Genomic DNA, 12,306 nt, shown 5'->3' on the forward strand with positions numbered 1-12,306 from the left:
AGCGGCGCGCGAAATAAAGGTCACTTCCTGTCCGTTTCCCTGGTGTTCCGGCGAGCTGCCGACTCCACGAGTACTTTGGGTCCGCCTTCCCGGCGCATCTTGGGACGCTTTAGCACGCGGCTGCTCCTGGATACACTACCTAAGTGGGGGACTCTCACCTAGACTGGAGCAAGTGGACTTCTGGACAGCTCATATCCCGAGAGAAATTTCCGTGCATTTAGGGGATTTCTGACCCAAGTTAAGGCAGCCTCATACCTTACCCCATGTAAATGTGCCAGTCGTTGTCAGGCTCTCGAGGCACTGCCCTGAGCAAGAGAACAACCCTTGACCTCCTGCAGGCGTGGCTCCGCTCCATGGGGAAGCCGGGGCTGATGAGGTCAATCTATCCTCCCAACGGTGCTCAATTTATAGTATGACAAATATGTGGTAGGAAACTATGCTCCAGAATTTGACTCCAATGGCAGAGTGGAAGACAGATCCTGCGGTTTGAAAAGGCAGAATGGAAATGCTCATTGCCTAGAGGGTATCATCTTTGGGCTGTACTCAAGGAATGGGGCAAATTAAGGACAAGGGCAAGCAAAACATCAGGCAGAGGGAATACAAATGAACTTCCTTCTTCATGGGAACACCGCCAAAGCACGGCCTTTAAAGAAACTGGCTTGAATCTGGCAACACTAATCACTGAAACTCTGAGGAAGCATGAGCTCCCAACTCAAGATTTTTCTGTAAACCTAGTTCTTAAGAAGAAAAAATGCTTTTGGAAAAAAAAAAAAAACAATGGCACTGTGTGATTTTTCCCGAGAGATTCCCAGAAACACCTTTTTACCCCAAATAGGACGTCAAAAGATAAAAGAAATGCGTTCATTTTGGCAGCAGATACACTAGAATTGGAGCAATGCAGGGATTATCATGGCTCCAAGAAAGGACGGCATGCAAATTCGTGAAGCGTTCCATATTTTTTCATATATATATATATATTCATGGAGGTCATTCATGAACCCAGAAGTTTATTAACATTCAGCAAATGAAATATACCTTGTAACATACAGGCAATTATCAAGATATCCAGATGCCAGTGAGTACTAGGGATGGAGAGGTCATGATGCAGATGATTCCATGATGCCCCAGGAATGGGAAAGGGGAGCTCAGGCACAGCAAAGAGCTCCACTCCCATTTCTATCCTGGAAGAGAGAACTCTTAACCATGGAGTAAGGATGTACTGCAATTCCTAAAATCTTTCTGCTTTCCCCAGCCATTTTATTTAACATGACCTAAATATATATTTTTGGTTTACCCCAACCCTTCCCCACCTCCATATATAGGAGGGAAAATAATCACCAATAGTAACAGGAATTAAAGCCCCCTCTTAATAAACCCAACCTCACAAATATACATGCCATGTGGATTTTCTTTGGAATGATTATAGGATGGAGAAACCATAGATCAAGCCACCCAGCCATGACTGTAACAGTCACCATTCCCAAAAGTGCCATCCTGGCTAAAGAGACGACTCAGCCATTAAAGGCTAAGGCTTAAAACCCAAAACACAAGATTTTGGTTTCTAAAAGTACAATCCATTTGTGATCTGGAACAGGGAAGAGAAGAAGGAGGCAGGGGAGGGGGGATTCTCCCAAAGTAGCAAGAGGGAGTAAGGAATTACCTAATGTCTTCTCTGGACAATGTCACAATCTACTAAGTTCTTGATGAGTACCATTCAAGGGTTTCCTCAAGGAAATGTCATTGTCAACTGTCATCCCAACTCTCTTGGTGAAGAGTGTACCCCTAATGTTCCTTTGGGGAAACTTAATACAACCAATCACACAATGTGGACACAATGCTTTACAAACAGAAGCATAAACCACAAAGAAAGGGAATGTTCCATATTTTTTCAAGGCTGAAGTTGAGATTGTTATCCTCAGAAAGCTCTTCTGGACTAGAACCTGTCTGCAGTGCTGTCCTAGGACTGCAACCCCAACAGCCGCACCTCATTGTGCCCCAAGGAAAAGCCAATCAGGATGGTGTGTTTGCTCCCTCTTCAGACCTGTGAAAGGGAGAGCATATTCCCTGTGGAAGATTTAGAGGGATCTGAAAGAGGCAGGAATTGATGCTTTTATGGTCTGGAAGAATCTCCACGCTAAGTTGGAAAGCTCTTGGGTGATACGGGTCACAGCGATTCACGAGAGGTTGAAATTTTCATTACCAGGACCAGGGTTTTTTTTGGGGGGGGGGGGGTAATTGTTACTCGTTTGCTTGTTTTTTGAGACAGGGTTTCTCTGTGTAGCTCTGGCTGTCCAGGAACTCACTCTGTAGACCAGACTAACAAACTCAAGAGATCCACTTGCCTCTGCCTCCTGAGTGCCGAGATGGGAATAGCGTGCCTGGAGGACAGAGTTCTACAACAAATGTGAGGGAAAAAAAAAGAGGTGGAACCAGAGGAAGGCGCTCATGGTCTCCAGCATTGCTTGCAGATCCTGTGTGATGGCAGTGGGAGGAAAAACAAAACAGAAAACAGTTACCTGATCAGACAGAGAAAGCAATGCCTGGGGGAATATTATGTCCCCTTCTGTTGTCTCCTTAAACACATTCCTAATCCTCCCTGGCTTTTATAATATTAGGTAACTTCCAAGTAGCAGTACAGAGGACATCACATCAGTACACAGTATAGGACAACGCTCCTTCTTCAGGCCTGTAGAAGGGAGCATGTATTCCCTGTGGAAGATTTAGAGAGATCTGGAAGCAGCCAGGCTTAATGCTCTTATTATCTGAAAGACTCTCAGAGCTAAAATGGAGAGCTCTGGTAATACATGTCACAGTGATTCACAAGAGGTGGAAATTTTCAGTACCGAGGAGGAAATGAAATAGAACAGCTAAAGTGAGATCAGAATCCTAAAATAGTGGAAATATTAAGTACCAAGTCCTATTTTAGAAAAATTCTTTCTTTTGAAAATTTAATAGCTTGTCTTAAATGTAATGTCACATTTAGACTCTTGGATGTAGGTGGCCAGGCGCCCTCTGCTGCCTTCAACTTGAAGTTCAGAGGAGGAAAAAGTCCATTCCTGATAGAGGGCTGGAAGGAGAGGTTACTGACTGCTAACCGCCTTCACCACAAATGACCAAGGTGACTGGAAGTTTTGAGTCACTCAGTTAACATTTACTAGAATAGAGAGGGCAGGAGGAAACAAGCTCCACCGGGAGCAGAAGCCAGGAGCAAACCCAGCCATGGGAAATAGACAATGCAGACACTAAGAGAGACAAAGATATAATCTACACGGGAAGTAGAAAGTAGAAAAGGACAAGATCTACTATGGGAACCTTGGGGGAGGATTGAAGGGGAGAGGGGAGAGGCAGGGAGGGGAGCAGAGAAAAATGTAGATCTCAATAAATATGAAATAAAAAAAGACCTTGTCTCAAACAAAAAACCATTTAACCACAATATTTTCAGTTCAGCATTATTTTTTGTTTGGTTTGTTATTTAAATCTCAAGTTTATGTTGAATAATGGAAGAATGTTTAAACAGTTTTATGGTCTTGTTATATAGGTTGAATGTCTTCTTTTGAAACAGGGTCTCTCTTTAGCCTTGGCTGTCCTGGAGCTTGCTTGTAAAGCAGGCTGGCCTCAAACTCACAGAGAGCTGCCTGTCTCTGTCTCCCAAGTTCTGGAATCAAAGGCATGAGACACCACTGCCTGGCTATAGTTTGAATATTATATATACTTCAAAGGCATGAAGCATGGCCCCTAGCCTCTAAAACAGATAAATGATGGAATTGTTAGAAGATGGGTTACAGTCTCAGGAAGTCGGGTCATTAGGCACACGTTCTCAAAGTAAAGTTGGGGTTTCTGGCCCCTTCTCTCTCTGCTTTCTGGCCAAATAAGGTTTGTTCAACCACATCCTCCCTCCTGATGTTTGGCCTCACAGGTCCCAAAGCAAAGAGGCCAACAGTTCAATGGAACTCTTTGGAACACTGAGCCAAAGTAAACTTTTCTGGTCATTACAAACCATTCAATTTGTCTCCAATTTTGTAACAGTAATAGAAAGCTAACAAATAGTTTTACATTTGAAATGGCTAATAAGGTATTATTCCAGAACTTGGGAGACAGAGACAGGCAGTTCTCTGAGTTTGAGGCCAGCCTGCTTTACAAGCCAGCTCCAGGACAGCCAAGGCTAAAGAGAGACCCTGTTTCAAAAGAAGACATTCAACCTATAACAAGACCATAAAGCTGTTTAAACATTCTTCCATTATTCAACATAAACTTGAAATTTAAATAACCAACCAACCAAAAAATGCTGAACTGAAAAAGATTTTGTGGTTGAATGGTTTTACTTAGATTTACGGATTAGGGCTAAACTCCCAGTGTTTTTAGAATGTATGGAAAACTCTTCATTTTGCTCCTGGGCAGGGGGAATCTTTTGAAGTTTATGTTGTAGAGGTGACTTCAAACTCTGCTCTGAAGGTACTGGTTTTGAATGTTTGAGAAAATACTTATTTTCATCTTTGTATTTCCTTAAAGAGAAAGGACCCACGACAGGCAAGACTCTTTCAGTCTGATAATGCTTCAAACTGCTGACTCGGCAGTTTTTTGGTTGTTTTTTTTGTTGTTGTTGTTGTTTTTTTTGGTCGTCGTCCTTGGACCTGTATCCTAGACTTTCCAGGCTGCTTAGTTTTCTGTGACTTCCTCCTTGTCTGGCTCTCTGCCTTTGTGCTGTAAGCCTGCGTGTGCTAGTTCATATGTGTCTTTTCTGCTTCGGCCTGTTTGTCTTTCCATGACCCAAGATTGACAAAGTTGTTTTTCAAATTTTATGTGTTTGGGTGTTTTGCCTGCATGTAAGTAAGTGCACAATGAGGCCAGAAAAGTGCCTAGATTCCCTGGAACTGGGGCAAAAGGAAGTTTGGAAACAACTTGTGTGTGCTGGGATTCAAAACCTGGTCCTCTGGAAGAGTAGCCAGTTAGGTCCATCTCTTCAGTACCATAGTTTTTTTAATATTTATTTTTAATTATGCATGTGGGGGTGAGGGATGTGCTTGTGAGTGGAGGTGCCCACGGAACTCAGAAGAGGGTTTTGAATCTTCTGGAACTGGAGAGTTCGGCACTTGTGAGCCACCTTATATGAATGCTCGGAGCTGAACTCGGGTGCCCTTTACTCTTCAGTCCCAGACAATACTTCTTGGAAGGAGTTCCTGACTATTGGTGCACTAATTTATAACAAGACACTATCTGAGCACATGCTCTTTGCTATGCACTGTGCTAATTTCTGAGCATGTAAAAAGGTCAAGATTAGCCAGGCAGTAGTGGTACACACCTTTATTAAGATAACTTGGAAGGCAGAGGTAGGTGGACTGTGATTTCAAGGCTGTCCTGGTCTACAAAGTAAATTTCTGGTCAATCCAGGAATATTTCACAGAGAAATCCTGTCTGGAAACAAACAAAAACAAGAACAACAACAAAAGCTAACAGGACTGACTGCAGCATTCTGATGCAGGGGGGAACTGACCAAGCCGAGACAGGGTTCTTCCCTGTTTTCACAGCAGTCCCATGAAATGTGATGAGTATTGTGTGATTGGGTTCCAGTCCACACAAAGTATGTAGGATCCCCAACCTGGCCTCAAGATGGACACTATCATGTACATTCACTGCTGCGGCTCCTTCCTCGCGGTCGGTGGGTCCTCCAGGCTGAAACCAGAGCCTTCGCCCGCCGTCAGGAGAGGCACTCGCTGAATCCAACCTGCTTTCGTCACTTCTGTCATCCTGTTCCTGATGTGCTGTCAGCACGGCAGCAGAGCTCAGAGCATGCTCCATTTCCTGAGGAGAGGTTCATTTTGGGCAGGATGGCCATAGCACCAAGAAGCACACTGCAATTGCTTTGTGGTGGAAATGTGTGATGTACACATGCAACATGTATGGGCTCATGGGCAAACCAGAGTCTAACATCAAGAATCTTCTTGATACTGTGTCCTACAAGGGGTCTCACTGAACCTAGTGTTCACTGTTTCAGCCAGGTTGGTTGGGTGGTAAAGCCGAGGAATTCATCTGTCTTTGGCCCTAGCACTAAGACCCCTACACACCCAGCTTTCATGTGGTTGCCAAGAACCCAAACTTATGCCCTCAGGCTTGCCCAAGTAACACTTCACCTGCTGAGCCTTCTCCCTAACCCCCACTGTGGTTCTTGCTCACTCCCCACCCACTCCTTGTTTCTCACAGGGGTCTCTCTAGGAAGATGTTGGCTCCTTTGGCCCTTGTGCAATATCCAGGCAGTCCCGCCTCTGGGTTCACCTGGTTCTGTGATCCACCCTTCCCTATTTCTGTGTGCTTGTCTACACCATGTGTGCCTCCCCAGAAAGGGCAGTGTCCCATGCCCTTTCTCCAAGGCCTTCCTGTGCCCAGTACTCCTTGTTGCTTAGGTTCATTGCTGGTCCAGCGTCCCTCTGCTCACTGCACCCTACGACACACGCTGGCCTCATGGCACCACGGTCTAGCACTTACCCCATCCAGTGTCACTGCTCTGTGCCTTCACAGCCAATTTCTCCACAGAGATAATTAGTAGTCTTCCTTTTTAGACCAAGTTCCGAATAAATTCTGACGAGTGTCCAATTTTTCAGGTGGTAAGCCTACGATTCATAGGGAAATGGTCTAAGCAAGTTTGTGTTATCTCTCCAGGCTAAGGTTTGCCATAGGGAGTGTAGGCAGCTTTTTTTTTTTCTCCCCAGGTATAAACCTCAGAAATGTGCGAGCAATAAATAGCCGTAGACCAAGCTACTCTGCCTTGAAGCTAAAAAGCTGCACAAGATTTAGCTGAAGGTCTGCTCTGAGAACAGGCAGGCTACTTCACCCCTCTGCTCTATCTTTAGGCAGAAAGCCACTTCCTGCGAACACCCCAGCAAGCTTCCCCCCTGCCCAGCCTTTGGAGCCCCACCCTTATTAATGCCTCTGCCCAGATCGATTCCCCAGGCAGCAGCCCCGTAGGAAAGAAGTCGGATGAAAACGGTAGCACTGCAGCAGGGACAGCAAGGACCACACACTGGATGAGGAAGGAAGGCGTGAAGGCCATGCACGCTTCTGCTCTGGACACCACTGTGTGCAGGGAGGGAAAGAGGAGGGCTACTGTCCTTCCCTCAGTCTTGCCCCAGGTATGAAAGCCAGTGCATCAATACTCTGAAATCCGTGAAGTTAAATCACAATGTACGAAGTGTCTTGCACAAAAAGGAGACATTACAGCAACACAAAGGGAAACAAAGCTGGCTGTGCTGGTTCCCACCTGAAATCCTCCCAATCCTAAGGGTGAAGTAGGAACACTCGAGTTTGGTGTTAGCCTGGGACACAGTGACTTCCAGGTCAACCTTGGATACAGTACTCAATCTCAAAAATAACACAAATGGGGCTGGAGAGATAGCTCAGAGGTTAAGAGCATTGCCTGCTCTTCCAAAGGTCCTGAGTTCAATTCCCAGCAACCACATGGTGGCTCACAACCATCTGTAATGGGGTCTGGTGCCCTCTCTTCTGGCCTGCAGGCATATACACAGACAGAATATTGTATACATAATAAATAAATATTTTTTAAAAAAAGAAAAAAATAACACAAATGAAGTAAAATAAAGGGGATGGGGAAAAAGAACCCAAACCAGACAAGTTACACACCTTTCTCATCTTGGCCTCATAGGCCTTGAAGGTTGCTTCTGCCTCCTCAGCCATTCAATTCATCACATTTTCCTGAGTGAAAACAACATGAGATGAACAGGTGGATCTCACCCTCTAAGCACCTGTCTCTGAGCATCCTTTACCAAGGGATGAGGCACAAAGCATCAAAAACTAAGTCCTGATTACTCCTATGGGATGTAGGAGACTAACAGCATCAGGAAAGAACTCCCCTCGGTGTGCAAGGAGGCGGCTACAGTGGGTGTCCTAAAATGTCCATCATCTAAGATCCCAAACCATATCCTTCTCTAGAGTGGAAGGCCGACAAGGCAATTCTCACCAGCACTGCCCTTGCTTATGATGAAAGACGTGAACTCAGAGAACTCACATGGGAACCTTCTTCAGCCTTTCAAGTAGTGAATCTTGAATGCTATCTTTAGGGAGATGGCTCAGCAGATGAACTGTTACTTGTGCAAGCCTGAGGGCATAAGTTAGGGTTCTTGGCAACCACATGAAAGCTGGGTGTGTAGGGGTCTTAGTGCTGGAGGCCAAAGACAGATCAAGTCCTTGGCTTGGCCAACCAACAAACCTGGCTGAAACAGTGAACGCTAGGTTCAGTGAGACACCTTGTAGGACGCAGTAACGAGAAGACAGTTGATGTTAGCCTCTAGCCTTCACATGAGCACACACATGTATGCCTGTGTACACCACACATCTACAACAAAGCAATTGCAGTGTGCTTCTTTGTGCTGTGGCCATCCTGCCCAAAATGAACCTCTCCCTCTCCTCAGGTAATGGAGGGTGCTGAGCTCTGCTACCACGGTGACCACACAGCAAGAACAGGACGACAGAAGTGACCAGAGCAAACCAGATCTAGCGAGTGTCTCTTCTGTGGGTGAAGGCTCTGGGTACAGCCTGGAAGACCCTCCGACTGGGAGGAAGAACCTGTGGCCTCGGAGGAAGGAGCTGCAGCAGTGAATGTACTTGATATAGTGTCCATCTTGAGGCCAGGTTGGGGATCCTACATACTTTGTGGACTGGAACTCAATCACAAAACCCCATCACATTTCATGGGACTGTTGGGAAAACAGGGAAGAGCCCTGTCTCAGTTTGGTCAGTTCCTCCTTGCATCGGAAGGAAATGATGCATTATGGATAAACCGAACCCAGCAGCCCCAAATCTAGTGTTCCACAAATCCTGCATCTTCCAGGGAGCTCACAAGTTGTTCCGAGACACTGCAGCTACTCTCAACACCTGTCATGCAGGTTGATTTCAGAAAGTCTGGGTGGCTCATGGCTGATCCTCCTGGCAGCGCACAGAGCTTTCGCCTCACAGCAGAGGGACCCTCAGGAAGATGCTTGAGCTCCTCTGAGACCTCCACGCCATTGTCCTCAGCAATCTTCAGAATGAGGCTGCCGCCCTGTTCCCGAGGTATGGTGGCATGACGGCAGATCTCCAAGGATCCATTACCTGTGGAGAGAGTCATTTTGGGCAGTATGGCCATAGCACTGTGATGCACATGGCAACTGCTTGATGGTGGGTATGTGGTGTACACATGCATACATGTATGTGCTCATGTGAAGGCCAGAGGCTAACATCAAGTGACCTAACAACTGGAACCTTAAGACTTTTCTTGTAGGCTGGGACCACTACTTCCCTATTTCAGGAGCAGAGGTCTGGCAACTAGCCACACCTGTTGACAAGAGCCTCGAGAGCAGAACTCTTGAGCTGCAAAACTAGGTGGGACCTTTGATTTAGAAGCACAAAAATCTGGAGCTAAAACCAAGTCTGACTCTGACCTTTGGCCTCCACAAGACAGGGGCTCCAAACCAATAAAGAACCCTCAGTAAACTTGCTTGTCAGGAACACAAGAATGTCACCAGCCGATCTCAAGATGCTTCTCTTGGCCATGGTCAGAATGGTGATGATGGCTTACAATTATTTCAGCTTTACAAAAGACACCTGGATGCTGGATGGTTGTGGCACACGCCTTTAATCCCAGGACTGGGTAGGCAGAGGCAGGCTAATCTCTGAGTTCAAGGCCAGTCTGGTCTATGTAGTTGTAGGGTCCATGGGTATAACCCTGCTCCCGGGGTTCATCTTGAGGACAAGTATCTGGCCATCCAGCTAAAACATCCTGTTTGTTCCCCTGCTCCTTTATTAAGTAAAACTCTCCACGCTTTACGGCAGCTGAGCACAAACAGCAGGGTCATATGTAACCTGTGCTGCTAAGCTCAGGCACCTCCCCACGCCAGCCAACTTGATGCCAAGGTCACTCTGGGGAGAAACTCACCACCAGCACAATCCTCCTGTATCTCACCTCTTCGCAACAAACAATCCCGTCCGGAAAGACAGGCTCTGCAAAGCTACCTTTCTTCTTCTAAGTTCTTTTTTAGCAGTACCATCTCCCTTTTTCAAGTTTCTTCTTTCTCTTTTATATCTTAGTATTCTTAACTTCCAGCTCCTCAAAACTCTTAATAGACTTCACAGATTCTTCCTGAATCTCCTCAAAGGCTTTGGCCAAATTCTCTAATTGCTCTTTTGCTTTTACCTGCTCCCAATCAAGAATATTAAAGCCCCCTGATTGTAGAAACCAGGGACAATACTCTCAGAAAATTAGGCATTAAACTACCTTACACAAAAGAAAAGTGTCTCAAAAATTCTTGTGCTGTCTAGTTGTAATACTGGTGCCTTCCTTGCCTTGCTTCTCTAAAAGAACTATCAACTGGCCTGTCAGTCACTTGGCCCATCAATACTGAATTACTTGCACCCATTTTCAATTCACCCTCACCAATCAATTTCTTACCTGCGGGCCAGCGTCCAAGGGCAATCTCTCAAGGGTCCCCTACTTCCTGACCTCGCTGATGTGCATCCAACCGTAAGGCCTACGTTACTCTCGGTACAGTTCACAAGCCTCTGCCCCGTATGCAAGCCGGGCAAGGGCCTGGAAATTTCAAGAACACACAAGACACCTGGGTCATTTGAAAGGAGATCAGCCGAATGCCATTTATTCAAACTTAGGAACAACTTAAATACATAGTAATGGAGTAAGTCACAAAACAATCCCATACCAATTTGGAATTATGATTATTAAAAGGGTTATTTAGATAGAGGAAAAACTTACAGATCACCGTCCTAGACAACAGCCTTCTGCAAGACCAGGAAAAGAGTCTGACAGCCTGAAGCGGAGTTCTAATCAAGACAGGGAGAACAGGGCTCCCTCTGCTCTTTTCAAACAAGAGACCCCGCCCAAGTGGGCTGGTATCTTAAAGGCTATTGGCTGAAGGAGCAGAAGGCGCTCGTGCAGCACCTGAAACCTAGCTGCTCCACAATGGAACGCCCCCCACCCCCCATCCCTGCACGTGGCAAATTTCCATGCCCAAATTGGAGTAAGCAGTTGCCCTATAGCTAACCACCTGGCCTGTAAGAAAGCAACTGGCCTATGAAAATGCTGACAGCCCGGTAGTGGTGGCACACGCCTTTAATCCCAGCACTCAGGAGGCAGAGGCAGGCGGATCTCTGGGAGTTTGAGGCCAGCCTGGTCTACAAGAGCTAGTTCCAGGACAGACTCAAAAACTACAGCGAAATGCTCTCTTGAAAAAAACAAAAGGATTTTCCCTGTGGGTAAAGGAACTGTTAAATCTTTCTGGGGAAGGCCAGGTGTGGTGGTGTACAGCTGCCTCTAATCCCAGCACTTGGGAGGCAGAGACTGGCAGATCTCTGGGATTTCAAGGCCCGCCTGGCCTACAGTGCAATTTCCAGAAAGAGCTAGAGCTGGACACAGTGCCATTCACTTCTCCCTGGAATACTCCTACCTTTGTTATTAAGAAAATTATAGGGATGTCATCCTATTAGCTGGACAGGACCCAGATATGGTTCTTGAGGCTTTTGCTGACCTAGCACATGCTGGGTTGATGATTGCCTCTGAAAAGATACAACAACAGTTTCCATATCCATACTTGGGGCATCAGCTGTTGTAGACAGGAGTAAAACCACGGAAAGTTACTCTTTGCTTAGATAAACTACAAAATTGGAACGATTTCAAAAATTACTTGGAGACCTCAATTGGGTCTGGCCCAATCTGGGAACTCCTACGTGAGTCTTACAACCACTTTTTGACATTCTCTAGGGGAACTCAGATCCTCCTTCCGTAAGTTGACACCTCAGGCAAAGCAATGTATTACTTTAATTGAAGAAAAGCTTGCCTCTGCTCATATTCATTATATTGACTATAGTCAGCCTCTGCTGTTGATAATTTTTCCCTCAGCATAGTCCTACTGCAGTTTTTTGGCAGCAAGGACCCATCCTATGGGTACGTAAACACGTGTCACTTGTAAAAATTGTTATCTCGTATCCATCAGCTGTTACGTGTTAATCAGAAAGGGTATGAACTTAGTTTGCAAACCTTTGGAATGTTACCTGATAAGGTTATTACACCATATACCCAGGTAGAAATAACTTGGCTGCAAAATTTTGCTAAAGATTGGACCTTGCTTTTATACACTAATCCCTAGAGGTTGATAATCATTATCCTTCTGATAAATTGGTCACCTTTTTCAAAAATCATCCGGTATGCTTCCCTAAAGTTATTTCTTTGCAACCTCTGGCAGAGTCACAGAATGTGTTTAGTGATGGGTCTTCCACCGGGAGAGCTGTGAATTTGATATTCAGCCTGTT

At 45.7% G+C, this 12,306-nt stretch overlaps 1 long non-coding RNA gene across 1 annotated transcript; it reads right to left on the minus strand.

The window, feature by feature from the left end:
- Positions 1–5,694: 5,694 nt before the first annotated feature.
- Positions 5,695–8,529, minus strand: LOC119802323. Its single transcript, XR_005283370.1, has 4 exons — positions 8,018–8,529; positions 7,633–7,704; positions 6,481–6,605; positions 5,695–5,799 (listed from the first exon to the last, which is right to left on the minus strand). It is a non-coding gene; the product is annotated as an uncharacterized LOC119802323 (long non-coding RNA).
- Between the last annotated feature and the right edge of the window lie 3,777 nt (positions 8,530–12,306).

This window comes from Arvicola amphibius, chromosome 15 (genome assembly GCF_903992535.2).
Source record: "Arvicola amphibius chromosome 15, mArvAmp1.2, whole genome shotgun sequence".
NCBI classification, from domain to species: Eukaryota; Metazoa; Chordata; class Mammalia; order Rodentia; family Cricetidae; genus Arvicola; species Arvicola amphibius.